Source organism: Pelophylax lessonae, assembly GCF_965119305.1.
Source record: "Pelophylax lessonae genome assembly, chromosome: 1".
NCBI lineage: Eukaryota > Metazoa > Chordata > Amphibia > Anura > Ranidae > Pelophylax > Pelophylax lessonae.
The window spans coordinates 299,336,138-299,359,122 of NC_138768.1; positions in this window are offsets into that span (position 1 = coordinate 299,336,138).

Here is a 22,985-nt window from a genome sequence, read left to right on the forward strand (position 1 = left end):
GTTCTGGTAGATCATTGACCTAATAATGGAATGCAATTCCAACCGGCAAATTTAAAGCTACCAATATACTTTCTTTTATTAAAAGAGGTAAAGACTCCAAAGAGAGAGAGATATTATGTTCCCCTGTACAAATCATTTGTATGACCTCATCTGGAATATGCAGTTCAGTTTTGGGCACCAGTTCCCAAATAGGTATCAGAGAACTGGGGAAATTGCAGAAAGGGCAACTAAACTGTGATGACAAAAGAGCTTCATGCATTCCTCAATGCACAAAATATAACTGGATACCAATTTTATAGGCAGTAACAACAGGAGTAGCTGACCCAGGAAATATCCAATTCCCTTTTTTCCCCTACTAGAGCGAATAGGACCAAGCTTTATTCAATTGTTTTGTTTTTTGCCTTCTTCTGGATGAACTATGGGTATATTGGGTATAGGACAGTGTATATGGAGGTCTACATATTCGTGTGGTTTTTTTTTTCATCAGTTCAACTAGATGGACTAGCATCTTTTTTACTAACTATGTAACAATGTAACCAGTGTAAGGTAGCATTTCACTGACCACTTACATAAGAGACACTAGACCACCAGTGTGATGGAGCACAACACCGACTGCCAATTTAAATGGGCCCTTTAAAAAAAATCAATGTAAAGGGTATTTCTCGTGGCCACCAAAGTGAAGGAACACAAAATGTTCACTGTCTGCAATTTTGTTGTATAGAGCAGTCCTAGGTGTCAAATACGCTAAGAATGCAACATTACATCTTATTGTTCACAGTAATGTACCATGAGCTATAGACACAATAATTATAAACAGGAGTTCCCTGAGATTTGAAAGTTATTTAAAGGGTTCCTTCATGTTAAAACAGTTAAGGAAGCCTGCTGTAGTATGTGATGGATAATGAGCTAGCAAAAGAAAACCTCCTTTCATACTGGAAAGACTTGATGATTAATTTTAAATCTGATGCCACAAGGGAAACGAGCTTCTCAATCTACTATGGCAGAGGTGAATACTTACCTGATCCTCCTAGGGAGTACTGGGTTTAATTACTAGATCCTCCACTCCCACAGGCTCCTCTGGGCCACTCCAAAGTGTTGTTTCCTCAACACTTTTTGGGTGCTAATCAAGAGAGTAATCTGTAATTTTACCAGTTCCCAACTGCCCACAGCAGATATACTGCGGCAGAGTGACCGTTCTGCGCCAGATCACGTACCTAGTATGTTAACCTACACTCCCGTGTTTGTGGTGCGCATGCGTGCCACCAGCGGCTGGCTTTCACTGTGATTAGACACAGCAGAAGCTGATCTGAGGGTACCGCAGACTCAATGTCCGCCAGCACCTGCCGATCATTAGACAGAGAGCCAGAATGGCGGTCTGCCTATCTAAACAAGGCAGATCACCGTTCTTTTAGTAGGGAAGGCATGGATCCTGTGTCTCTACAAAGCAGGAACATGGATCAATGCCTTCCCCTAGTAAAAGCACCTCCTACAACACGAGAAAACATTTGTTAGGCATACAGTTAAACCTTTGGTTGCCCCTGATGTTTAACCCCTTCCCACCCAGTGACATTAGTACAGTGACAGTGCATATTTTTATCACTGATCAATTTATTAGTGTCACTGGTCCCCAAAAAGTGTCAAAAGTGTCAGTTAGTGTCGGACTATCCGCTGCAATATCACAGTCCCACTATGAGTCGCTGATTGCCGCCATTACTAGTTAAAAAATATGGGGTTTTTGTTTTTACCAAAAATATGTAGCAGAATACATATTGGCCTAATTTGATGAGGAATTTTTTTTTTCTATTGTTTATGTTTTATGTCAGTCTTTTTTTTGTTTATAACGCAAAAAAAAAAAAAAAACAACAGTGGTGATCAAATATAAACATTTTCGTTTGGGTACAGCGTTGCACCACCGCTCAACTTTCAGTTAGAATAACGCAGTGCTGTTTTATAAAAAATACCTAGTCATGAAAAGGGGTTAAATATTCCAGAGGTCAAGTGGTTTATCTATCATATTCTGTTTTATAAAAATGTTTTTTTTTTTACAATTTTTTATACCTGTTGGCTATACTGCATACATGAAAGCAACATACGAAAGCATGGAACTGTTGTTGAGGTACACCTAATACACAAAGTACAAGTGGAATATCTGTGGAGATCTAAAAGTAATGGCCCTGCTGCTTAGAATGCTGCTCAGATATGTACTGTTGTTCTATATGCGAATGGGACAGCCGTAAAACAGAGTCACATTACATTAAAAATAAAAGGCCACAGAATTTGTTTCCAGGACAAAAAAAAATGTAGCACATGAACAGCTTGTTGACCTAACAAAGATATTTTTGCACCCGTTTCACATAAAACTGGTTTGATTAAAAAATTCATGAAAAGGATGATCAAGGAAGGTTGAGGTTTTTGTTATTTGAGGCAGATGTTTCCAAGAATAACTTATGCCAGGATTAGGAAAGGCATTTTGTTGGTCCACAGATCATGACTAGGGTACTAAAGACGTCTTGTCTCCTTCCGCTTTGACCTATACCACACCCTCCAACCCCTTTAATAATCACTCAGTCAACAATCTGGAGTTAATGGCCAAAGCAGCCTTTTATTAACAAAAGTAATAAATAACACATAAAAAACATAACAACTTAAATACAAGGTAAATACAGTATAACTGGTGCCTCAAGGTCCTAGTAGGCATCACTCACAAGAAAGATACCTCCATTAGAACAACTGGGAGCCGTGCCTCAGACGGGTCCCTACCAAGTAACTTTTTAGTGCCCACAGTAACCTGCAAGGACCTTGCACCCACCAGCTGCTTGACAACAATCATCTCAACAACCCCCAACCCAACAATAAGTTACTTACCAGAAAAAGTAAAATTACTCGGGCAAGCGGGAGGGAAGTTTTTCTTTGCTGGTCTTTCAACCAACTGGAGACCCCTGCCCCCACTCCGCCTAACAACTCCCCACAGCCCCACCCCCTCCCAGACTTGTACCCAATCCAAACTTTCTTGTAAACTGAGTCTTATTATTATTTTTATAATTATTATTATTATTTTATTTTTTTTAATGTACACCTAAAGCTTTCAGCTCCCAGATCCTTTAACCCCTGTCATGCTGGCCCTCTGTTCATGCTCTTCTTTTTTAACTCCGGGCTTCTCTTGACTAAGGTACTAAAGACAGTCTTTTATTAACCAAAGTAATAGATAACACATAAAAAACAGAACAACTTAACCTCCCTGGCGGTATGATTCTTTTGGATTTTAGGTGCTGAAAGCGGTACCATTATTTTAGGTGCTGAAAGCATGTAATTCTTGTGAATGAGCAGCCCAAACCAACTGTATACATTTATTATACATATTATATATATATATATATATATATATATATATATATGTATGTATACATATATTATGTATACATATATTATATATATATATATATACATACGTATATATATATATATATATAATGTATACAGTTGGTTTGGGCTGCTCATTCACAAGAATTACGTGTATATATATATATATATATATATATATATATATACGTGTGTATATATATATACATATATATATATACATATATGTGTATATATATATATATATATATATATATATATATATATATATAATATGTGTGTGTGTGTGTATATATATATATGTATATGTGTATATATATACTTATATATATATATACTGTATATGTATATATATATATATATATATATATATATATATATATATATACATATATTTACATAAAAAGTACAGTAAAACTGCAGGAAAGGGCACTGGGGGGTAATGTAATGTGATTTTATTTTATTTTGAACGATATCAGTGTGTTTGGTGCATTTTACATTCGAATTTGCCGCCGGTTCCACCGCCCGGCGGACGTCACGTCGCCGGAGACGGAAGCCGGGGCTCGCAGACGATCGGGAGGAAGCTCCGCCGCCGCACACCGCTCGCAGTCTTCGCTGGATCCCGGAGAAAAGGTAAGTAAAACCTCCTCCAGCATCCAGCGATCTTCCTAGCGTGACTCGGGGTTACCGCTTTTGGCACTAAAATCTTACCCCGAGTCACACTCGGGAATACCGCTAGGAAGGTTAAATACAAGGTAAATATAGTATAACTGGAGCCTCAAGGTCTTAGTAGGCATCACTCACAAGAAAAATACCTGCGACCTACTTAAAACAGGCCGCAACACCAACGACTCGGAGACAACCAGCCGCAGACGGGTCCCTACCAAGTACCTTTTTAGTGCCCACAATAACCTACAAGGACCTTGCACCCTGCCACCGCCACACAAACATGACACCTTATGTTTATGCGGCCTTCCACACCCGCAGGGTCCTTTGAATGCCCTCTTGCAGTCCCAAACACAACAAGTCCATCCCAACATCATTCAAATGAACATCGTCACCCCTCAAGTAACGCCATGTGCCCACCTCCAACTCAGGATGCCAAAAAAACAAACCGCCATTCCTCACCATAAATCTAGAAACCGCTATATTCACCTTTTTATGGGCCTCATTCAAGGTCTCTACTGACCTGGCCAAACGCCACTGTGTAGGAGCCACCACCTCCAACCACACTAAGACCGTCTTTGGATAAGCCGTCCGGAGACGCAAAAAATATAATTTTATGTCTTGTATGAGTTTCCACAAAGCCCTAATCCCCAAATCATTCCCTCAAGCATAAACAAGTAATACATGTGGAGCCCTCTCAAACCCAACATAACATTTAACTTCAGGAATAACCCTACTCCACATTAACTCAGGCACTCCAATCCAGTGTAAAATTGCCTCCTCCTGCTGAATCCCCGCCTGCGACCGTCCAACCGCACTTCCGCTCTCCGAGAACCAAAGTGTACATAGGAGTGCCCCAGGATCCACACGAGACATGATCCTCCATCTGCAAAAGAGGAACAAAAACAGGACCAACAACAAAAAACACCCCCAGTAGGTTATCCATAGATAAATAACCCACCCCTTCCCCCTTTTTTACCCCCCAACCTAATGCAGCAAAGCGCACAAACACCCCTGTGCCTAACATACAGACCCTGGCCCAAGCCCCCTACAACAAATGCTGACGAACATACAGGCGAGATTTCCCAATGACCAATGCACTTGACTACCTCTTCACTCAAACCCCACTTTGCTGCCTCAGTCGCCGCTCCAATGCGGAACGAATACAACGCAAATTCAGCAGCGCACTGTCCCACAGCTGACAAACCCATCCGAAACACAGAAACAAGCTGATAATGGGACAGCACATAGCCATCCCTATGTAGCAGAAATGGTCCAGACAACTGTGGACGCACTTGAAGAAACCAAAACACCGCCCGAACTAGGCACACCCCAGAACCCTGTATCTCAAACAACTCCACCCTCACCCCACGGCCCACCTGGTCTATTTTAGACCACGGAATCCAAAAGGCGACTGACCTGACACCACACTCCACGTCAGACGCTAGCAGGCCACCCATCCCCCGTTTAGAAGAACTAACCAGTTCCCCAATGCGCGAAGCCCCGAAAAAGGCCAATGCGAATGCCGCCCTGAATAACACTACCTCATAAGAGGACGAACACGCCCTAGGAAGAATACGAAACAAAGAGCCCAGCAACTCAAATGACACCGGCTGTCGTGTATCTGCCAGACGCCAACCCTTCCGATACCCTTGCACCGCTTGCCTAACCAAAAAGTCCTTGGTATAGTCAGCACCACGCAAACATTTAAACAAAAAGGCTATACCCGACAATTTTCAGTTCAGCACAGAAACTGAAACACCATTCTCATAATTTCTACATATAAAGTACAACACCCGCAACATAGCTTCCTGTTCTGACACCACCCTTTGCTACCCTCCCACCAAGCCAAATCACTCTGCCCACACCTTGGAATAAGCTGACCACGTCGTCTCACTCACCGAATGGCGAATTAGCATGGCCGTTACTCCAAGGCAATCTTCCAGTCCTGACAAGGCACTCCCAGTTGCGCCACCTCCGGGGGGCACCAAACTAAACCTGTCCCACTGAAACTGAGAGAGCATCAGCCAATTAATTAGTACAGCCCGTCCTTGCGAGACGTCTGAATATGGTTGTCACGGATTTGGTGGGGGCGGATCAGTCGGGATTTATCCCTGGCCGTTCCACTGCGATCAACTTACGTAGACTCTTTATTAACCTTCAGACAACTCATGCATCTGTGGGGTCCAGGGTCGTTGTGGCCCTGGACACTCACAAGGCTTTTGACTCCGTGGAGTGGCCTTATTTATTGGAAGTATTGGCGAAATTTGGTTTTGGGCCGGGGTTCATCAATTGGGTCCGACTTCTATATTACTTACCCCGTGCTCGTATTAGGGTGAATGGTTTTGTGTCAGACTCCTTTCCCATCTTTCGGGGTACTAGGCAGGGCTGCCCGCTGTCCCCGCTGTTATTTGCCCTTGCCATTGAGCCCTTGGCCGCGCAGATCCGCCTTTGTGAGGGTATTGCGGGCTTTGTGATCAATGGCTTGGAAGAAAAGGTCTCCCTATACGCGGATGATATGTTGATATACCTAGCGGATCCCTATCAATCCCTCCCCATTCTGCTGACAGTTATTGAACGCTTTGGTCACTTTTCTGGTTTCAGAGTGAATTGGAGTAAGTCTACTCTGTTCCCCCTGGATCCCCAGGCCCTGCCCCCTTCCCTCGCCTCCTGTCCTCTCCAGGTTGTGGACCGGTTTCGATATTTGGGGATTGAGATTCAGCTCCCCTTGTCTCGATTCTTTCTCAACAATCTGGATCCCTTGGTCGCCCATCTTAGGTCCTCTTTACGGCTTTGGTCTACGCTTCCTCTTACGGTGTTAGGCAGGATTAATATTTTTAAAATGATTTTTCTCCCCCCGTTTTTTATATGTGCTGAGTCATTCCCCGATTTATGTCCCTAAGCGCCGCTTTCAGGCCATTGATTCGCTCCTGACCTCCTTTATTTGGGGAAGTCGGGCGGCGCGTGTAGCCAGGGATGCTCTGCAGCTACCGATTATCGCAGGTGGGCTAGCTGCACCTAATTTGCGCCTGTATTACTTTGCTTCCCAGTTGGCCCATGCACACTGGTGGTTCCATCCGGAGGATGCTAATGCTGCGGCTGCTTTGGAAGCAGCTATTTTCACCTCCTATGAATCACTGCAAAACCTAATACATCGTAGGTCCACTATGGGCAGACTGAACGCTGCTCTTGTCTCTGTCACCCTGCAAATTTTTTCGGCTGCAACCCTGGATGGTTCCGACCCTCCGGAGCTGCATTCCCCCAATGCCCCCCTGTGGCGCAACCCGCGGCTAAAGGAGTTTTTTGGTCGAGACGATGGTCTTTTCTGGTCCCGTCTAGGTGTGAAATCTATTTCCCATTTGTATGTCCGGGGAACCTTCAGGTCCTTTGCGGACATGCAATCTGCTTTTGGTCTGCCCTCCACGGCTTATTTCCGCTACTTGCAATTGAGACACACGGCGGCCGCACAATTTGGCCTTCGTGATGTCTCGCTAGAACCGACCCCCTTGGAAAACATTCTTTCTGACTCCTCACATGAGAAGCTGGTCTCTACATACTACACTCGGCTTTTACATTCTCATTCCAAGAGATTGGCGGTGGTTGAGTCTCAGTGGCGAGAGGATATCCCGGAATTGTCGGAGGAGGTGTGGCAAGACGTCCTTCCTGAACAAATACCTGTTGTTATTTCCTCCAGGGATAGGGTTATCCAACTGAAGTTTCTTTATAGCGCATACTATACCCCCGTATTTTTGCACAAAATAGGTACACTACCTTCTCCACTCTGCTCCAAATGTACTGTTGCCGATGGCTCCTTTTTCCATATGTTCTGGGAATGTCCCCCTATCCGTGCCTTTTGGTCGGAGGTCACGGCCTTTATTGCTGATATTTCTCAGTTATCCAACATTTGTAGCCCCCTTCGTTGTCTGTTGGGATACGTGGATGACGAGGATGCCCCTGCTCGTACTAAATTGTTTCTCCGCTTGGCCTTCTTCTATGCTAGGAAGGCTATAGCTACTAGATGGAAATCTTCTGCTCCCCCTGACGTTCCATTCTGGATTGCACTTGTTAACCAGGCATTGCCTCTGTATAAAATGACGTATGAGGCCAGAGGCTGTCCCAAGAAGTTCCCGGAAAATTTGGTCTTTTTGGGTGGACTCTGACCAGACTACCTCTTTGATTTCTGATTCCACATAGACAATGCCCATTACAGCCTCAGTTATTTTGTGTTTGGTAATATGCTCTCTCTGTTGCTGTCTTTCCCTCCCCCCCCCCCCTCCCTTTTCCCCTCTGGGAGATTTTCTTTTTGCTGGGTTTCTTACTGATGTTACAGCTGGAGGTTCTGTATACTACTTATGTCATGGCATTTGATGTGAGATGGAGTCTTGTATGTCTTTTTGACTCCTCCATTGGCATGTTTCATTTTATTTCTTTGTTATGTACTGTTCTGTTTGTTCAATAAAATACCTTTAAAAAAAAAAAAAATTAGTACAGCCCGGACCATGCACAGCATACACAAAAGAGTTCAAATGTAAACAAGTCAAAAAGCCAAAGCAAACAAACTACCGGGGGGGGGGGGTATGCAGATACACTGTTGATCGCCCCGACCACTCCCAAATTATCGCAATTAAGACTGAATTTCTTGTTCTACAAGAGGGAACCCCATAGTTCCACTGATAGCACAATTGGAAACAATTCCAACAGCACCATGTTCCTTGTAAGGCCCACTGCCTTCCACTCCTCAGGCCCAGCAGATCCCGTGGTGTCCGTGAAAAGTGCCAAATCACAACTGCCCATTGCTTCCAACATTCACACTGACCTACCAGAAACGGCTCCAACACTAGCAGGTCAACCTTGAGATTCCTCGTAAGTCGGATGTGATGCCCAGGAGCCTTAACCCTGCCTCAGCCGCTGCCAATCTACGATTAAATATCCGGCCCATAGGCATGACACGACAAGCGAAGATAAGCTTACCTAAAAGAGACTAAAGTTGTCATAACGTCACCTTTTCACTCCATCGTGCCAACAAAACTGTAGCGCATACTATACCCCCGTATTTTTGCACAAAATAGGTACACTACCTTCTCCACTCTGCTCCAAATGTACTGTTGCCGATGGCTCCTTTTTCCATATGTTCTGGGAATGTCCCCCTATCCGTGCCTTTTGGTCGGAGGTCACGGCCTTTATTGCTGATATTTCTCAGTTATCCAACATTTGTAGCCCCCTTCGTTGTCTGTTGGGATACGTGGATGACGAGGATGCCCCTGCTCGTACTAAATTGTTTCTCCGCTTGGCCTTCTTCTATGCTAGGAAGGCTATAGCTACTAGATGGAAATCTTCTGCTCCCCCTGACGTTCCATTCTGGATTGCACTTGTTAACCAGGCATTGCCTCTGTATAAAATGACGTATGAGGCCAGAGGCTGTCCCAAGAAGTTCCCGGAAAATTTGGTCTTTTTGGGTGGACTCTGACCAGACTACCTCTTTGATTTCTGATTCCACATAGACAATGCCCATTACAGCCTCAGTTATTTTGTGTTTGGTAATATGCTCTCTCTGTTGCTGTCTTTCCCTCCCCCCCCCCTCCCTTTTCCCCTCTGGGAGATTTTCTTTTTGCTGGGTTTCTTACTGATGTTACAGCTGGAGGTTCTGTATACTACTTATGTCATGGCATTTGATGTGAGATGGAGTCTTGTATGTCTTTTTGACTCCTCCATTGGCATGTTTCATTTTATTTCTTTGTTATGTACTGTTCTGTTTGTTCAATAAAATACCTTTAAAAAAAAAAAAAATTAGTACAGCCCGGACCATGCACAGCATACACAAAAGAGTTCAAATGTAAACAAGTCAAAAAGCCAAAGCAAACAAACTACCGGGGGGGGGGGTATGCAGATACACTGTTGATCGCCCCGACCACTCCCAAATTATCGCAATTAAGACTGAATTTCTTGTTCTACAAGAGGGAACCCCATAGTTCCACTGATAGCACAATTGGAAACAATTCCAACAGCACCATGTTCCTTGTAAGGCCCACTGCCTTCCACTCCTCAGGCCCAGCAGATCCCGTGGTGTCCGTGAAAAGTGCCAAATCACAACTGCCCATTGCTTCCAACATTCACACTGACCTACCAGAAACGGCTCCAACACTAGCAGGTCAACCTTGAGATTCCTCGTAAGTCGGATGTGATGCCCAGGAGCCTTAACCCTGCCTCAGCCGCTGCCAATCTACGATTAAATATCCGGCCCATAGGCATGACACGACAAGCGAAGATAAGCTTACCTAAAAGAGACTAAAGTTGTCATAACGTCACCTTTTCACTCCATCGTGCCAACAAAACTGTAGTCTTTAAATCCACCAACTTGTCCTCTGGCAGGCGGCACTCCATAGCCACAGTGTAAATCACAATACCCAGAAAAATTAAAGGGCCCTGCATCTTATTCGGAGCCAAGGGAATGCCAAAATGATCGCCCATATGTTGAACCGTCGCCAGAACAACCCTGCAAAGAGTAGAAGACGCTGTGCCAATACACAGGAAATCATCCAGGTAGTGAATGACTGAAGGAATCCCAGACACATCCTGGACCACCAATTCAAAGAATGAACTAAAAGCCTCGAACAACGAGCAAGAGATGGAACACCCCATGGGCAAGGAGCAGTCCTCATAAAAACTGTCCAGCCACCTACAACCCAACAGATGAAAACTGTTGGGGTGAACGGGAAAAAGACAAAAGGCAGCCTGGATGTCGGTTTTGCTCAACAGAGTCCCCTGACCGTAGCACCTAACCCAACAAACCATTGCGTCAAAAGAGATGTAGGAAACCGAACACAAATCTGAATCAATTTGCTCCTTGACTGATCCTCCTTTCAGAGACGATAAATGATGAATTAATCAAAACTTGTTGGGCTCCTTCTTAGGGACTACCCCCAACAGAAAGACCACCAAATTAGGTAAAGGCGGAGAGCTGAAAGGACCCGCCATTTGACCCATCGCTACCTCCTTTGAAAGTTTTTCCGAAAACCACAGCAGGATGTGCTAGCACAGAGGAAAAAATTGTCCGGGGGGAGGGGGGGGGTGGGAACTAAGACTGCAAGGGATCCGAAAACCAACTGAAAAACCCTGTTGCAGTAGGAAGGCGGCTTTGCTCACCGGCTTTTTCCCAAAGCGTTGCCAGACCGACTTTTTCCTTTCTGGGCACACAGAGTAAAGATGAATGTGAGCCCCCGCAGCCGAAGCACTCATGTTTTAATCGGCACGTGGATCCAAACTTGCAGACTCCCTTGTTGTAAAGCCAGCAATGTTTCTTCTTCTTACTGCCTGGTTGACCTGAGGTATTGGCTCCACTGGCCCCAGACTAGCCCACGTTGACATCATCAGCTTCATCCACACACTGATGTCCTTATGATCCCAGTGTAAGGACGGACGCACAGCCTTCCATTGGCAGAACTGTTCATCGTAGCATAACCATGCCAGTCCCCCCATAGACACGATGAGCCTCCCCGATCGCATCCAAATAACAAAACAATGCTGAGCAATTCTCTGGCACCTTTTCCCCTATGACGCCTGCCAGAATCGCAAAGGCTTGTAACCAGTTTGTAAAGGTACGCGGAATCAGGCGATACCGCTGCTTCTCTTAGTTTTCCTTCCTGCTGTCATCATACTTACCCCTATCCAGGTTAAACTTTTCCTTCACCTCTGGCTTCAAATGCGCCCCTAGCGGACCATCAAAGCATACATAGACTTTGCATCTCACAAAATTCGCCAGTCTAATCCTGTCGGTTACTTTTGTGGAATCCTTACCTGTTTGATCCGACACCCGGACCTCCTCAGCAGGCCACCTCCTTGGCCGAAAGCACCGCCAGAGCTGGATCCACACTAGAGGAAGGAGGAGGAACCGCTAACGCAGGAGGCCCACCATCAGCTAAGCCCCTCAAGGCCCCAAAAACTGGGGGGACACATGGTCCCCTGAGGTACCCACGCAGCCATGGGCAAACCCAGGCTCGAAGCGGCCTCCAAGCGGCCAAGAAATTCCCAGACACCCGTTAACAACTACCAAATCCCAGATCCCCCCCCCCAACACCCCTACTTGACCCTGAGCCGGGATCATCCCCCCAACATGAGCAGGACCCATTTGCCCGAGGCCCCTGCCCACCCGACAAGGCTGATGCAGAGATATGATAAGGCATAAATAAAGAAGACTTATCGGGCTGCACTGGGATAGAGAATCCCCCAACCGTCGTGCGTCGTCGCATCCCCCAGCTCCTCATGTCGCTGCCTTCACTACCGAGCTGCCCCCAAGGCGCCATCTTCATCCGGGGCACAATGGCTCTGGCCCATGTCACCCCCAGTCAGGCCGCTGACATCATCACCGAGCCTCATTTCTTGTGGATCCAGCCCGCCATGGCCACTTGCTTGCAGGGCTCCCCAGACAGCAGAGCGGCGCTCAGACCCAGCCGCCTCTGCAGCTTCAGAGGCCACTCCTCCCCTCTCACGCTTCCTACCACCGCCAGTCGTCTTCTCCACCCTGCCCATCTGCGCTGCCGAAGCTGGATGGGAGGAAGCAGTAGGGACACCGGCCTCCCCAGGAAACTGGCCAGCTCCCGCCAACACTGCACTCCCACCATGGGCCCCCTGGGTCCCAGATAGGGGGGTGGCCACCATCTGATCCCAAGGCACAAAAGTAGAGGTAGGGGGATGGGCATGGATGCTGCCACGGCCCTACCTCATGGATCCTGCCGGGGAAGAGGATTCCTCCCAAGCCACACTGAAGGCTGAGCCGAGCGGTGCTTCTGTGCGGGTCCTGGAGGGTCCCTGGAACTGCTCCTGTAGGGACTCCTTCGGCGGCGCTGACCTCCGAGCATGTGTATTGGCAGGGCGCACCTGCTCTGCAGCCCCCTGACTGACTCCCCCCAGCATTCCAGAAATCTGGGAATGGAGCCAGTCAGTACCTCTTACTGTGGCAGCCGCTCGCAGCTGAGATAAAAGTCCTTCTAGGTCTCCCATTTTTAAAAGGCAGTCAGAGAGGGATGGCTGGCATGAAGTTTTCCTTTGCTGGTCTTCCTTCTGACTGGAGACCCCTGCCCCCACTCCACCTAACAACTCCCCACAGCTCCAGACAGAGGCACACGGGCTTAGGAAACAAAGAGGGTTATAGAAAGTCATGCAAGTGGCTTAACAACCACTTTAATTTTATATTTCTCAAAAATCCTATGTGATACAGTCACAGGGACTGGCTTAACAAAGGATTTGTCAAAAACCTGTCTTTCTTACTTTTTGACACATTTTTTGGCGAATGGGTATCAGGTATGATGTACCCGGTACCCATTCACATGGGGGTTGTTAAAGGAGGCTTCCAGATTCTGATAAGCCCCCACACACAGACCCCAACAACCACAGAGTTGTCAGGAGGAGGCCCTTGCCCCCATCAACATGGGGTGGGGGGCCAATGACGCCCGCTGCTGTCAATCAAAGTCAGTAAGCCAAAGAGAAGAAAGGGAGCGGGACCGAGCTGTGGCTCCATGTCTGAATGGACACACAGAGTAACAGCTTGGCTCAGGTCCCACCATAGCAAGCTGCTTGCTGTGGGGTCACTCAGCTGGAGGGAGGGGCCAGGAGCACAGGCCCAAGAAGGGGAGGATCTGAGGTGCTCTGTGCAAAACCACTGCATAGAGCAGATAAGTATGACATGTTTGTTATTTTTAAACAAACAAAAAACAAGAATTGAATATTACTTTAAATCTCAATGTGTAAATGGAATAAAAAATGAACCATTTATAGGAGACATGCTTGGATTTGGTTCCACAAATTGTCCTCAAATCCAACTAACAGCATTCATTTTACAAGTAACCTAGCATAATTAGTTTCCAGGCAATGGGGTCAATTTTGTGAAACATTCAGTTACTGTCACCTGCAATTAAAGAAAATGTAACACTCATCATAAAGGTATTACTTCAGCTTCCAGTCAGAACACAAGCATACACAATCTGATACTATGTATACTTATGATTTTAAACCTGACTTGTACTCTCCTGCAATGCATTTTAGTGTTTTTCTAATTTGTGTAAGCTCTATGCCAAATTACATTCAGACTTTGACCATTGTAAATGTTTGCAGTTGTGTTATGTTTTTGGTGACATGAGTATGTCCTATTTCTATATTCTAACATTTGAATTGGCACAATTGTCACCAAGATTGTGATGCCCAGTTCCAAAGAACTGCAAAGAATGCTCTCAGTGACAGTTTTAACATAGCTATCTTCCTTTCCTATAGATACATGTGCAATCATGCATGACCACTTGAGCCCAGTTCGCTTAAGCGAGCTTATAATGACTGACAAGCACAATGTAGACAGAAAATAACCAGCTAGGCACCAAGCTTATTGCTGTATTTTTTTCTTTGGAAATTAAGGAGTGTCCCATTGCTAAGCTGATTACTTTTTTACATGCACTTAATAGGATTCCCCTTTAGAAGTGACAGGTTCACTCATTAATGACTATTCCTTTGCTCTTGCTTAAAAGACTTTAATATCTTGATAACCTGCCTGTCTTTTGACAAGTATAAAGCTAGCAGGTTTATCACTGGAGAATCAAGATGACAAGGTTCATCAGCTAATGGGCTGGCTGGCAAATGAAGTGTAAATCTGTAAATCTGTTTTTATTTGCAAGCGTCGATACGAGGTGTTGAACAGCCATCATCACATTGATGTGAAGTCAAAGCTACGAGCTTGTCAGAAAATGCTGTCACTCACTCCCACCTACTAACTCTCACATGAATAGGTAATTCCTGCCAGTGATCTGTATGTAACCACTCCTCTGTGTTTCTCATCTCTGAATCTGGCTTCAGAATTAGAACTGAAACACAAGACAAACCTACAGTATATTAACACCACTGGGGAAATTAATTGTGTGCAGGGCTGCTCTAAAGCTAATAAAACCTAGGGAAAATAGTAATTTTCTAATGATGGAATGTACAGTATATATGACCTATTTTGTGCAATGTACTGAAGGGTGACATGAGAGTGACAGTCCCACATATAAATTATGTCCTTCCATCTCATAGAGCATGCTTTTTCAACAAAAAAAACATCTCCATACACTTGTCTGATGACAAAACAAAATTATATGGTTAGTCCAATCAAAAGTTGATTTACAGTAATATTTGCACAAGTCAACCTGGTTTCACTTTGACTATCTAATCATCTGCTGGGCAATTTAAAGTAAATGTATGTGAAGGGAGTCACTTTGGGCAGGGGGCTCGTGGAACCCAGCTTATATAGAGAGGTTGGGAAACTCCTTTTCAGCTCCCCAGGCCCTTTTTATGTGTAAGTTACCCTGTGTCTATTAGGAGCACAGGGTGACCTAGAAAATGATGGACAATTACCTAATGGGCACTGAGAGCATGGTTTGGATTACTTCAAATGGGACAGAAATATTTATCAACAATATCCCTTAAAAAATCTATGAAGATAAATAATGAGAATGCTGGGACATGGACACATGGTTTGTCTTCTAATGACAAATGTGTGTCTCTCCCATGGCCTCCTAGTGTGCAGTCCTATTGTTAATTCAATCCTCTATTGCTTATGTCAGTCTGCTCATCTCTTGAACAGGTGAATAATATAGTGACCACTTTACCTTGGTATTGAACCATTGTGGGATGTTATGTTTTATGATAATAATTAGTGTGTATTGTACAGTATTTTGTATCCAGGGTTGTAGGTGTTGAATAGCCAGGTTACCTAGGCTGGTTTCAGTGACTAGTTAATTAGCTTATGTTAATTGTATCACTGTAAGCTATTAGTTGCTAGATGGGGATTAGCATAGTTTATGTTGGTTGTTTCTCAGTTATGTTAATTATATTCCTGTATACAATTTCCTTTGCATACGATAATGTGATCAGGCTCATCTGACCTGGTGTACTATAAATTCTGTTTGAGCTTTCAAAAAAGAGTTCCAGTTCTCATATAAGCTATTGCCATCTAGTCTTGTATGGTCCGCTATTATATTATCTGGTTCCTATGTCCAGACTGGAGGAAGCTGTATACTGACAGAAGCATATAAGCGGGGGTGCTGGACTGTTCCCTAGATAGATAGAAGATATTGAGAGAAATATGCAGGTATCTATTACTAAGCTTGGTCTAAGGGGGCCAGTTGTAAGAATGACTTTCACTTTAACCACTTGCCGACCGCCCCACGCAGATTTACTGTGGCAGGGCGGCTCGGCTGCGCATAATCACGTAGATCTACGCGATTGTGTGCACGCGGTTTCGGCCAAGCCCGCGGGAGGAGCGGGCTTGATTGCTGCCGGCCTCCCGCGATCTTCTGCAAAACTGACAGGAGAGCCGTCTGGAATGTAAACAATGCAAGACGTTGCTAAGCTGAATCACAGATTTCTCTCTGCCTCTGCTCAATCCATCCCCCCCCCCCCCACAGTTAGTAAGCACATATAGGGAACACATTTAACCCCTTCATCACCCCCAGTGTTAACCCCTTGTATGGCCTGGTCATTAAGGGGGTAAAACCTTTCCGGGACTGAAGTGGTTAATATGTCACTTATTCAGATAATATTAGGTCAGTGAAGTTGAAAACTTATTCCAGGTCATTGAATCAGAAAGTATTGAGGTCACTGGATAAAAATGACAACTAGGTAACATGAATTTGTAGGAGATGCCAGCACTAATAGCATACAGTATCTCACAAAGTGAGTATACATCTCACATTTTTGTAAATATTTTATTATATCTTTTCATGTGACAACACTGAAAACATGACACTTTGCTACAATGTAAAGTAGTGAGTGTACAGCTTGTATAACAGTGTAAATTTGCTGTCCCCTCAAAATAACTCAACACACAGCCATTAATGTCTAAACCACTGGCAACAAAAGTGAGTACACCCCTAAGGTAAAATGTCAAAATTGGGCCCAATTAGCCATTTTACCTCCCCGGTGTCATGTGACTTGTTAGTGTTACAAGGTCTCAGGTGTGAATGTGGAGCAGGTGTGTTAAATTTGGTGTTATCTCTCTCACTCTCTCATACTGGTCACTGGAAGTTCAACATGGCACCTCATGGCAAAGAACTCTCTGAGGATCTGAAAAAAGAATTATTGCTCTACATAAAGATGGCCTAGGCTAAAAGAAGACTGCCAAGACCCTGAAACTGGGCTGCAGCACAGTGGCCACGACCATACAGCAGTTTAACAGGACAGGTTCCACTCAGAACAGGCCTCGCCATCATCGACCATAGAAGTTTGAGTGCATGTGCTCAGCGTCATATCCAGAGGTTGTCTTTGGAAAATAGACGTATGAATGCTGCTAGCATTGCTGCAGAGGTTGAAGGGGTGGGGGATCAGCCTGTCATTGCTCAGATCATTTACCACACACTGCATCAACTTGGTCTGCATAGCTGTCGTCCCAGAAGCCTCTTCTAAGGATGATGCAGAAGAAAGCCTGCAAACAGTTAGCTAAAGACAAGTAAACTAAGGACATGGATTACTGGAACCATGTCCTTGGGTCTGATGAGACCAAGATAAACTTATTTGGTTCAGATGGTGTCAAGCGTGTGTGGAGGCAATCAGGTGAGGAGTACAAAGACAAGTGTGTCTTGCCTACAGTCAAGCATAATGGTGGGAGTGTCATGGTCTGGAGCTGTATGAGTGCTGCCGGCACTGGGGAGCTACAGTTCATTGAGGGAATCATGAATGCCAACATGTGCTGTGACATACTGAAGCGAAGCAAGATCCCCTGACTGGAGACTGGGCCGTAGGGCAGTATTCCAACATGATAATGACTCCAAACACCCCTCCAAGATGACCACTGTCTTGCTAAAAAAGCTGAGGGTAAAGGTGATGGACTGACCAAGCATGTCTCTAGACCTAAACCCTATTGAGCATCTGTGGGGCTTCCTCAAATGGAAGGTGGAGGAGCATAAGGTCTCTAACATCCACCAGCTCCTTGATGTCATCATGGAGGTGTGAAAGAGGACTCCAGTGGCACCCTGTAAAGCTCTTGTAAATTCCATGCCCAAGAGGGCTACGGCAGTGCTGTAAAATAATGGTTAATGGTGGCCACGCAAAATACTGACACTTTTAACTTAGGGGTGTATTTACTTTTGTTACTAGCGGTTTAGACATTAATGGCTATGTAAAATTGTATCTGATTAAATTCGCGCTAAGGCTATCCAAGGATATATTAAACAGATATGTGCACAGATTAATGGCTGTGTGTTGAGTTATTTTGAGGGAACATCAAATTTACACTGTTATACAAGCTGTACACTCACTACGTTGCACTGTAGCAAAGTGTCATTTCTTCAGCAGTGTTGTCACATGAAAAGACATAATAAAATATTTACAAAAATGTGAGGGGTGTACTCACTTTTTTTAGATACTGTAGCTCCCAACTGTCCCTGATTTTGAAGAACTGTCCCTTATTTAGAACAAAGTCCCTCTGTTCCTCTTTCCTCCTCATTTGTCCCTCATCTTGGTCTGGTCTATATAGTTGTATATAAAATGACCTATTTATCTTTCAAAAAGTGTTTCACAGTGGTAAACCTTTCATCCAAATTGCTGCATTTGTAAATCTCAAAAGCCAGTATAAAGGAATAGTAGTATTAAAAAAAAAAAAAAAACACTTGTGGGTTTAACTAATCATTTTTCTTGTATAATTCTCCATTAAAGGGGTGTGGCAGGGTGTGTGTCCTGTGTCTACATACTTTTGCTAATAGGTGTCCCTTGTTCCCATCCCAAAAAAGTTGGAAGGTATATAATGGCTATGGTATTTCTCTCGGCGCAGCCTTCCTATAAAAATGTAGAGACTTCTTTTCACATGGTTAGATTATTGACACAACTATAGCTTCACCCCAGAGAGCCCCATAGTTATTTAAAATAGTTAGTTTGTCTACATAAAAAGATTGTACATGACTGTGTATTATTACTTGGAAGGGGACCAGAACTCTCACCAAAGCTTGACTCTTCTCTACCTCTACAATTTCCTACTTTGTATTCCGCTGCTAAAACCTATTTTGAAATTTTACATACTGCTCTTCATTAACATAGATCCTGCTTCTTCCCAGTGACTACATGACCACCTCCACCAGATCAGCACCTGAAGCAGTTGGTAGGTAAGTGTCACATTTTTAAAAGCAGATTACATAATAGGACAGTGGAGAGTGATAACAAGTTGCTGTAAGCCATTTCTGACTCATGTAACATAATGACCAGTATGTGCAATGATTGTTGCCTGTGGGAAAACATCTGTTGCCGGAAAATGTCTTATGACTTTCGAGTGACTTTTTATGCTTTCAATAAGTTGTATTACTTCTACTGCACTATCAAGCTGATTCAGCAAAGCAGCACTGAGGATGTCACTAATCTGCAAAGTGCAGTACTCAGTGGCAACCATTCAAATATCAGTTTAGTGTCTTACTTAGACTTTGTTGCTTTTGCGCATTTAGGTGCATTGGGAAATAGGTGTTCTCCATCAAAATTTGTCAGCTGTAGGTGATTCAGCCTCTTTCAATGGGATTTTAATAGGTTTGAGGTCTGTTTTGAAGGTAGACTGTCAGGTTGTCAGTGGTTTTCCTTGTGTCCACTGTCTTCTTAGTGGTGGCACATTGTGATTTTTGGATATGCAGTGATCAGGTAGGCGCAGAATATCTCCAGCCAGCCATAGCCTCCAATTGGTGACAATATCTTCTAGCTTCATTATACCACAACATTTCCAGATTTCCTTGTTTGATTGTGATATGTTCTCTGTAGGCTCCATTCACATAACCAGATTGCATGTGGTATGTAGGTGTGTCCAGACACATTTTCTCTAAATAACGCATGAGATCCTGAAACTGTCAATTCACTATACCGTTCTGTGGTATTTACAGCAAAACGCTGAAAATTCTTGGTAGATACCGAATGAACAGGCATTAAACTCAGTTCACAGAGGGAAATAAATAATTAAATGCATGTGGTAATTAAGTAGTGATGGAGGCATGCGGTATTTATGGAATGTGTACTGGTTGTAAAGGAGCAGGTAGCTGCTGCGTCCCTAACAACTGATGAGTCATCAGCTGCCAGCGGGCTTACCTGCTGACAGCTGGATGTGAAAAAAAGATTTGCCAGCAATGAAAAAATAGGAAAAAAATGGTGTGGGGTCCCCCCCAATCAATACTAGGCCCTTTGGGCCTGGTATGGATTTTGAGGGGAACCCCCATGGCAAATATTTTTTTTTTTAAATAGCGTGGGGTCCCCCCAAAATCAATACCAGACCCTTATCCAAGCATACAGGTCAGGAAAGGGAGTGGACAAGCGAGGGCCCCCCTGAACCATACCAGGCCAAATGCCCTGAACATGGGGGGTGCTTTGGGGCAGAGGGACTCTGCCCCCCAAGCCCCAAACTTCCCCACAACTCCCCCATGTGAATGAGTATGAATACTCCTACTCATGCATCAAAAAAGTAGTGTAGTGTAAAAAAAGATAGTAGGCGGCCTTTGACGAGTCCTTTATTTAAAAAACAAAAATAAACAAATGTCCCCCAGAGTAGATCCATCATCAATCATCATGCACACTGCCACTGCCGACCCGAAAAAAAAAAAAAAGCTCTGCTCCCGACGAAGGCTCCCTCTGTCTGCCAGCTCCCCCGTCTGCCAGTTCCTAAGTAACTAAGGAGCACTGCCACCCAGTGACATCACCAGGTGGCACCGCCTCTTTGTGACATCACCAACTGGGGGAAAGCATCAGCGGTGAGGACTGGCATCGCAAATGATGGATCTACACTGGGGGACATTTTTTTATTTCAATAAAGGATTTTAAAAACTGCCCTCTGTCTTTTTTACACTACACTTTTTTTTGGGGTGAATAAGTAAGGGTACCATACTCATTTACATGGGGGGCAGGGAATCTTGGGGCCTCTTTGTTAAAGGAGGCTTCCAGATTCCGATAAGACCCCCACAACCACTGGTTGTGGGGACAAGGTGCTTTGGGGGAGCATCCCTGCTCCAAAGCAAACCTGATGCACCCGGTATGGTTCAGGAGGGGGGGGGCCCTCTCTTGCCCCCCCCCCTTTCCTGACCTGCTGGGCTGCATGCTCGAATAAGGGTCTATATATAAAAATATATATAAAAATAAGTTGCGCTGTGAATTGAACCATCAAATAAAATAGTCCATAAATGTCCAATAAACAAAGATGAATGTGGAGACTTGTGCAGGTACCGCTTACCAAAAGCTGAATAAAGGAAAGCCAAATGGAGAGTGCTTCCAACAGTCCTCAGGAAATGTGACACGATGGACCTCCCAGTTCCGGTGTGGATCTCCTCAATAGGACATTAAAAATAAAAGAAAGCAAACACCATAGTGTAAATCCGAAAAATAAGTAGGGAATAGCACCCAAAATTGAAGATATGCCTTGTGCAGGTACCGCTTACCAGAATTAGGAGAAAAAAATAAGGGTCTGATGTGGATTTTGAAGAGAACCCCACACCATTTTTAAAAAAACTATTTTGAAAGAGGGTTCACCTCAAAATCCATACCAGACCTGATGTGCCTGGTATAGATTGGGGGGGGGGGGGGACAGCCCTTTTTAAAAAAAGAAATGTTTTCATTTTTTATTGCTGATGACTCATCGGTTGTCAAGTCCGCCCGCTCATTAACAACCATGTTGATTACTAGTTGTTAAGGATGCCGGTGACTGCCTGCTCCTTAACAACCAGTACACATTCCCCATCACTACCTAATTACTGCATGCAATTAATTATTTATTATATATTTTCCTTCTGTGAATTGAGTTTAAGGGCCGGTTCACATTATTGCGAGTGCGGCAATGGCATGTAATTCGGAGCGCACTGCTCCTTCATTACATGCGATCGGATGTGCGGATGCGAATTCAGCCATACACTTTGTATGGCTGAATTCGCACTGTATCCGCACCAAACTCGCACATGACTCTTTTTTCCAGCCGCATCAGGATCGGATCGCACAGTGGTTCACACTTGTGCGATCCGATCCTGTGCAAACTGTCAGATCGCACTGCGATCAAACTGGGGGTGGCGTTAACATTTAATTGACACCCCCTGCGTATCGCATATGGCAGTGTGAACTGCCAGATGTGCGTTTGCGATGCGGGAACAGGCTGCGAATTCGCAGCCTTCCCGCATCGCACAAGTGTGAACTGGGACTAATGCCTGTTCTTGATGTATTTACCAAGCGTTTTCAGCATTTTTGCAGTGAATTGACAGTATCAGGATAACATGCAGTATTTAGGGAAAATGTGTCTGGACACCTACATACCAAATGCTATCTGGTTCTGTGAATGGAGCCCACAGTCTCTGTATGTTATGTCTAGTATTTTCTGGTGGCATCTATTACTTACATATAGGGCAGTGGGAATTATGAATGAAGCATAAAGGCGTACCTTCATAACTGTGGCAAGTATTTCTGTTTGGCTTCTATGCATACTATAACTAATTTTTTTGTACTGCCCTAATGAGAAATCCCCTATGAAATAATGGATTATTATATACAGTATCTCACAAAAGTGAGTACACCTGACCCCTCACAATTTTGTAAATATTTTATTATATCCTTTTATGTGACAACACTGAAGAAATGACACTTTTTCTGCAATATAAAGTAGTGAGTGTACAGCTTGTATAACAGTGTAAATTTGCTGTCCCCTCAAAATAACTCAACACACAGCCATTATTGTTTAATCCACTGGCAACAAAAGTGAGTACACCCCTAAGTGAAAATGTCCAAATTGGGCCCAATTAGCCATTTTCCCTCCCCGGTGTCATGTGACTCTTTAGTGTTACAAGGTCTCAGGTGTGAATGGGGAGCAGGTTTGTTAAATTTGGTGTTATTGCTCTCACTCTCTCATACTGGTCACTGGAAGTTCAACATGGCACCTCATGGCAAAGAACTCTCTAAGGATCTGAAAAAAATAATTGTTGCTCTACATAAAGATCGCCTAGGCCAGT